Here is an 8,296-nt window from a genome sequence, read left to right on the forward strand (position 1 = left end):
AGTCTTTACGACAACCTTTCACCTCAACCCCCTGACACAAACCACTGGTACCAAAGGTCACACTGCTTTCACACTGGTGCTACACAGAAGCCTGCTGCTAGCAGCACAAGGCCTCCTAACGTTCAGTTTAAACCTGTCACTCCTTCTGTCCCTGATGTCAAAGGTCAAGCTGTGGTCACTGCTCCTAAAAGTGAATCTGTTTTTGCATGTAGTATCATCACCACCAAAGATAACCTGCTTCATAGAACAGCTGCTGCTCTCTACCAAGATTTTCCAACAGGAAGTTTATTGACAGTACTGAAGGCATTCTGCTCCACGTGACGGAGGCCCTGATCATTTACCCAGCATGCCACTAAATCTGACACCTCCTCCCCAGCACTGTGACGATGGATTAGCTTCACTGTCACCGTCACTGGGCTTTTTCTTACCTCCAAAATAGAAGGAGGAAACCGGTCTTTCACTGGGTAAAAACCCTCCAGGACTCTTCATCCATTCGTCCCTGGACTCCCATACCTCCCCTCCCAGTGAAACTGATGCTTCCTGTAGTGAATATCTATAATCTATCCATTCCCCCAAGTCTTCTTAAGGTGCTATTTTCCACTGAAGAGGGTGCATCCAAAGCCCATGGAAGCTCTAAGGCAGCTCTGTGGTTCCTGTAGTTACAGGACAGACTGGACCGGGGGGGGAATGTGAGTGAGCCCCCCCAGCCCTGGTGTGTCAGGCTGTACTGCTGCTGGTGTGCTCTTTTATCTGCCACTCAAACAACTGCCCTGGACTGACTTATGCAGCAGAGTGACTGCCAACTCTTGCGGTCACTTGCTCCTCCTGCAACGCAGCACCAAACAGCTGGAACAGTGATCTGAGGACCAGAAATTAAACAGGCTGTAGTAGTGATGGTTCTGTTAACATCTACAGGAGCTGGGCCTCATATACTAACAACAAGTCAAACACACTCTTTTGAGAGAAGAGTTCTCCACATGTCTACCTCATGGGCTAAAAACCATCAACACTGATGCAGCAGAACCAGAGACGTCCTCTTTTTATATGACACACATTTTTCGTCTTTATCAAAAGTGGTATCCTTTGGGGGGGGGGCACCCCGGTGGGCCGTCTGGTGGAGCGTGTGCTACTGGCGCTGCTGTGGCAGCCCGGGTTCAGGTCCAGGTTCAGGAATGGCCTGGGCCCTGTGCTGGGTGTCAGCCCCTCTCTCTCTGCTGTCGCTGTCTGGTAGAGCTGAAAATGCCAAAACAAAGATGATCTTTACAAAAACCTGGCGCCCACATGAGCCACAGTGCTGTCAACCACTAACAGGTCTGGCTGTGTTCTGCAGCCTGCAGCAGAGATGAGCAGCAGGCTGCAGAGCTCTGCTCGCCTCACTTCTTTCTGACTCCTGTAGTCCCACCATCGCTGAGTGAAGTGACATCACTTCATCACACAGGTCCATGAGGGTACTGAAGGCTCCCTACATGTTTTTCACACAGCCTGTAGATCTCCTGGGCCTGTTAAACTGACCTGCTGTGTGACAAAAGACTGCACAGAGAGCTGGTTTGTTCACTCACCCAGCAGGAGATGAGAAGGCATCAGCTCCTTCTGTGTGTGTCCAGGACACACGTGTGTCCGGGAGGGTTTTAGCTTAGCTTAGCTAAAGACTGAAGGAAGTGGGCAACTGCTAGTGTAGCTACATCCACCACAGGTGGAAATGGAAGTCATTATACACTGGAGCTGTTTCTTTATGATCAACTGCCGAGTGCCTTTCCTGAATGCAGCACATCTGAAGGACCGCTCCCACTGTGGGCCGTGGACACCTACAGAGACATGAACAGATCTGAGTGACTCTTCAAGGTATCTTTACCTTCTCGAGGCGTCAGAGTCGGAAGCTCAGATGTTTGGCCCTGCTCTCGTTGGGTCTTTGGGGTCAGCCAGGTGATCTACGTTTTTAGGGGACACGCAAAGATAAAATGGTTTGTCATCTCGTGCCACCGAGAAAGCCGACAAACGATATTTCTGATGATGCTGGAACGTCCTTTGGAAATGATACAGTTTTCTATACTACAAGTCCAGGGCACTTCTCAAGGACTGTCCTCTTGGAGGGAAATGTAGTGAAAGTGCTGTGAAAATTAGCATCTGCATATGAAGACCCATCACTGGAGAACAAACACGACACACCAACCAACACTGTCACCTGTCTGCTACACCGTGTACACCTGAGAGCAGGTGTGACTGTGGGTCCCTCCTGGGGGGCTGTGTACCTGTTGTTGCCCACAGAGATGCTCATGTTGTTGTTTTTGCTCACTGTACCACATATAAAGAATTAAAGCTCAGCTGTTTTTACAGGCATGCGTCTGACTCGTGAGTGTGCGTGTGTGTTCAGAATAATCCTCACCCCTCCAACCGTGCACAATTATCAACGTCATGGCAACAAGACATGGGATCCCACTGGATCCCTCCTTGGTGAAACCAAATCACACACACGACTGCTCACCAATTAGTCATCTGAACTGCTCTCCAGTCGACACTTTGGCTCTGTGGTCGCAGACGAAGACCTCCAGGTGATTTCTCCTCATTTCATGTTCCAGTTCGGACAAGATTTCTGAACAGTTGGACTCATTTTATTAGAACCGTAAAGGATTCCCAACTGTGTGCGAGAGAGATTCAGCAGCTCCACAGACGAGGTGAGTACTTCCACCTGGACTGAAAAAGATGTTGACGCCCATGTTGTAAGATAATTGACCAAATACAGGACGTTTAATCAGACTTGACTGAAGTGGATGTTCAGGTTCATCTGTCGGTGTTTCTGCTCTCTCTGTACAAGAAGTGTGTTCACGTTTCATTTCACAGGAACACACTGCTGCCCATAACGTTGGAATGATTGTTCAATACCCCCAATCTAGTTAAAGCCTGAATCCACAGTCTGCAAAGGTTCACTGTGGTTTAAGTTTCACTGTGATGTGTTTGGAAGAGTTTGATCAGTAAGGTTGAGAAGATATAAACTTTATTTATCAAGAATAAATCACATAGTCACAATTATTTCATGAGAAGAGGTAAAAAACATTTGATTCCAGCTTTATGGGCAACAGTGTAGAAACAAAAAGGTGGTAATGACTGGGCTGTTGAAGCAGCTTTAATGTAACTTGAACTGTTTTTTAAAGTCATTTGTAAAGTGACTATCTCTGTGAAATAATGAGTAAGAAGGGATCTAACCTGCCCTCACTCTACTGAGAGGCAGTCTGGGAACTGGGCAGCTTTTGATGTGATCGGACAACCACCACCTACTCAGGAGAACAGTCCTGACATTGTTTTCTACAAAGCCCATCGCTGAGGGGAGGAGTTCAGAATCTGATCTATAACTCCACCATCTGGTCCAGAAACCTGGAGGACTTGGTGTCACCTGGGTGTCAGAGGTGGGACTGATGTCAGACTAACACTCCCTCTGCTCTGCTCTAGATGCCTCGGACAGCCTGTGTGCTCCTGTCAGCAGTGCTGTGTGTGTGCTGTGTGGAGGAGGGTGTGTGCTTCCCTAACGGCTCGGTGGCGTACTCCTGTGACGACATGATGCCCGTACACCCGCCCTTCACCCCCTCCGCCAGCAGCCCCCCTTTCACACTGTCTACATCTGGTGCTACCTACAGGCCTGGTGGGGTCATTACAGGTGAGCGTCTGGTGATCTACACTCCAGTCCTGAAACATCAAGTAATGCTGTGGGCATTACCACTATTACTAGATTCTGCTTCTGCCAGATGCCGGGTGTCTAATGATGACATCCTATGGTGCACTGGGCTCCTCTCTATTCTCTCTCCTCCTCTTCCTCTCCATCATTATGTCTCATGTCCGCTGAATGTCTGCCTCTAACTTGCTATCTTCCCCGGAGCCTTCCTGTGCTTTCTCATCTCTCTGGTTCCTGTGGATCCTGTGGATCCTGTGGATCCTGGTCCTGGTCCTGCTGATGTGGTTCTCTGCTTCATGAATCACTGCTGCAGATCGTCGTCCACTCGTCTTGTTTTTCAATAATATCATACTGCTAATCTTTTAGTCACAGTCCTATTGTCAGTGCTGTAGTCACTGTTAGTATGTTGGTTACTGTTTGTGTTGTCTCTCTCTCTCTCTCTGTCTCTCTCTCTGTCTCTCTCTCTGTCCAACCTCCACCCAACACAGACCCCTACAGAAGCCGCCCACATTGAGCCTGGTTCTGTTCCAGGTTTCTTCCTGTTAAAGGGGAGTTCTTCCTCCACTGTTTCCTAATCTAATATCTGATGCTGCTCATGTGGGGATTCTTGAATCCTTAATGTTGAATTCCTGAATCGTTGGGTCTCTCTCTAATTAAAGAGTTTGGTCTAGACCTGCTCTTTATGGAAAGAGTCTGGAGATAACGCTGTTGTGAATTGGCGCTATATAAATAGATTGATTGATTGATTGATTGATGACATCACGAGGACACCAATGAAATAGGCATCAACCTAAAAATCCATCCATATGAAACAGCTCTGAGTTGTGTACAGTGTTACAGTGTCATGCGCTGTAAATGTGAACATGCCACACTTACCAGGGTGTATTAGTCATAAATATCTTAAGTGCTTTCTGAAACATGGTCTAAATACACCCAGGAGCAACAATCAATCAATACATCAATGCATTAAATGAAAGAAAAATGATACTGTGCATAACTACCACAGTACCTCAATCAGTCAAGTCAAATAATGTGAGATGACTGCAGCTCTGGAGTCAACAGGCTCATCTGGATGTATTCAGGTGACCTGACAAACACAGTGGCACACTTTGGTATGTTACAGCCTTCTGCTGCAATCCTCTCAATTCATTTCTCCCTCATCAGTCTCCACTGAACTCCCCACAAGGACTCAGCTTAGGTGCCTCCCGTTTCTCTGGTCATCTTTGAGATGTTTCTGCAGCTTGTTCGGAGAGGACTGGTCTATTGAGGACTCACAGCTGACAGTCACGTCAGCTCAAAGTCCGAGCCGTGAGGAGAAGGAGCTGCCTGCAGAGCTCAGAGGGGCTCGTGCTGAGGCCCAGATCAGGGGAAGGCTACAGAAACATTTCAGCTGCAGTGAAGGTCCCTGAGGGCACAGTGGCCTCCGTCGTCCCTAAATGGAGGACATCTGGAAGAGCAGGGACTCCTCCCAGAGCTGGTCGCACGGCCAAACTGAGCAGGGGGAGCAGCCTCTCCGCTCTGAGCCCCTCCAGATGTCTGAGCGTGAATCGAGAGCTTTACCTTCTGGCTCGGCTCCTTCGCTGCTGCACCAGTCCGTCTGTCCATCTCATGCTCCAGTTCACCACCACTCACTGCAAACAAGACCCCAAGATACTTCAACTCCCCCACTTGTGGCTGGGCCCCAGCACTGCAGACTGGCTCTAGGGACGCGGAACCTCATTGAACTAATCTCACTAAATAAATCAGTACAATCATTCTAATGCCAAATGTCAACTAGCCAAGCTGAGATGGTGACGCACATTTGTTTTTTGTGTTTTTAGTGTTTGCACCGTGCAGCCGGTCTGTGCACACAGGGTCCTTGTAGTGTAATGTCTCTAACAGCAGTGTCGTGGTCTTCTGTGCTCCTGCAGTGACGCTGGAGGTGATGCAGAGCAGCTCCGTACAGTTCCAGGGCTTCCTGCTGCAGGCGCGGAGCAGGGAGGGACCTGGTAAAACACTCTGTCATGTAGAGGAGAGGTGGTACTGTGGTGTGAGTCTGTGCTGACGGTGAATGCTGCAGATGTGGTTGCCATGGTAACCAGGTTTGTTTCAGGTTGTGCGTGCTTCGTAGTCCCAGCAGTAACTGTCGTGCCGTCTTTGGAGGGATCTGGTGGTCATCACGAGGACACGATTCTTCGCTGTTCTTTCATATTTACTGGAATGATTTAGTGGAATGATCTCTGCTTTGTGCTTCCAGCTCTGCTGTGGCCTGTCGGAAAGTTCACCAACATCGACAGCACCCTGTTCACCGCACTGCACTGTCAGAACATGGAGGTATGCACCAATGGCTGCCTACATCCCAAAGTCCTGCACACCTGAAAAAACATGACACCCAACTTTTATTAATAGGAAAGTTGAAGAAGAGTTCCTGCAAGCCAAGCACAGTACTGAGCCACCCCCCAGTCTGCTGTGAGACAGGTGTGGACAGGTGTGGATGGGTGTAGACAGGTGTGGATGGGTGTGGACAGGTGTGGACAGGTGTGGGCAGGTGTGGACAGGTGTAGACAGGTGTGGACAGGTGTGGATGGGTGTAGACAGGTGTAGACAGGTGTGGATGGGTGTAGACAGGTGTGGACAGGTGTAGACAGGTGTGGACAGGTGTGGACAGGTGTGGACAGGTGTAGACAGGTGTGGACAGGTGTGGACAGGTGTAGACAGGTGTGGACAGGTGTGGATGGGTGTAGACAGGTGTAGACAGGTGTGGATGGGTGTAGACAGGTGTGGACAGGTGTAGACAGGTGTGGACAGGTGTGGATAGGTGTGGGCAGGTGTGGACAGGTGTAGACAGGTGTGGACAGGTGTGGATGGGTGTAGACAGGTGTAGACAGGTGTGGATGGGTGTAGACAGGTGTGGACAGGTGTAGACAGGTGTGGACAGGTGTGGACAGGTGTAGACAGGTGTGGACAGGTGTGGACAGGTGTGGACAGGTGTAGACAGGTGTGGACAGGTGTAGACAGGTGTGGACAGGTGTGGACAGGTGTAGACAGGTGTGGACAGGTGTAGACAGGTGTGGACAGGTGTGGGCAGGTGTGGGCAGGTGTAGACAGGTGTGGACAGGTGTGGACAGGTGTAGACAGGTGTGGACAGGTGTGGGCAGGTGTGGGCAGGTGTAGACAGGTGTGGACAGGTGTGGATGGGTGTAGACAGGTGTAGACAGGTGTGGACAGGTGTAGACAGGTGTAGACAGGTGTAGACAGGTGTAGACAGTCTTTTGACATCAGCCCATGTGTTCTGTATGTGCAGGTTATGATGTTGTTATTATTGTTGCATGCTAAATAAAGGCTCATCTTATCTTATCTTATCTTATCTCATGCTGCTGATAATGATGACAGATATTGTGGTAACAAACAGTTACTATCTTGCCTCGCTCACACACACAATCCTTCGTGTAATCAAATCAAACCTCTGTCATCACATATATATTGTAAATCCTCTGTGGATATTAAAATGAATGTTTCCCTATTTAACTAGTGTGTGTGTGTGTGTGTGTGTGTGTGTGTGTGTGTGTGTGTGTGTGTGTGTGTGTGTGTGTGTGTGTGTGTGTGTGTGTGTGTGTGTGTGTGTGTGCAGAACTCAAGTGTCAGTCAGGCTTCAGGAACCTCAAGGAAGAAAGTCCAGCTGACCTGGGAAGCACCTAGCAACAGTAACTATGGCGATATCTACTTCAGGTAGACAAAGTTACTCTCTCTCTCTCTCTCTCTGGTGCTCGCCTCCCTACTCTTCCTCTTCCTCCTCCTCCTCCTCTTCCTCTTCCTCTCAGCCTCTCATGTCCTCGGTGCTGCTGTTGTTGTCTGTGCAGCGCCTCTCTGGTCCAGGACTACACCACGTTCTGGGTTCAGCTGAACAGCAGTACTCTGAGGCCGGACAGGAGCTCCGCAGCCGGGGTGAGTACCGGCTGACTGTCTGCCTGCCTGTCTGCCTGCCTGTCTGCCTGCCTGACCGGTTAACTGTCTGTTTCTCTCTCTTCCCTCAGGTCTTTTCCTCCTCAGCTCTGCTGGTCTTCAGTCTGCTCAGTCTGTCTGCCTCCTGCTGACACACTCAGAAAAAGATTCATCGTTTCAGGGAACAGAACTTCTTCAGTAGAACATGTTATTTAGTGGTTTAATGGTTTGAATGACACTTTAAACCATGGCAAACTCAAGCTAACCTGTTTTAATAAAACAGCATCTTAAAAATCACCAACGAGCAAGAGAACTTGAGGGGGGGGGGGGTGGGGGGGGAACTATACAGTACTATACTATATAATAAACGTCACACTGACTCATTAAGTAACGGTTAACTAATGCATGAGCCATTTAATACAGGATGTGTCAGGAATTCCTGCTACCCTCTCTCTCTCTCTCTCTCTCTCTCTCTCTCTCACCTCCACCCTACACGGACCCCGACAGAATGCCCCCCCCCCCCATGAGCCTGGTTCTGTTTGAGTTCTTCCTGTCACTGTTTCCTAATATCACATCTGATGCTGCTCACGTGGGGATTCTTGAATCGTTGGTCTCTCTCTTATTAAAGAGTCTGGAGATAACACTGATGTGAATTGGAGCTCTATAAATCAGCATGAACAGAAAACATGAAGTCCCTGTGACGTCTGTAAT

Source organism: Pempheris klunzingeri, chromosome 15, assembly GCF_042242105.1.
Source record: "Pempheris klunzingeri isolate RE-2024b chromosome 15, fPemKlu1.hap1, whole genome shotgun sequence".
Classification (NCBI taxonomy): domain Eukaryota; kingdom Metazoa; phylum Chordata; class Actinopteri; order Acropomatiformes; family Pempheridae; genus Pempheris; species Pempheris klunzingeri.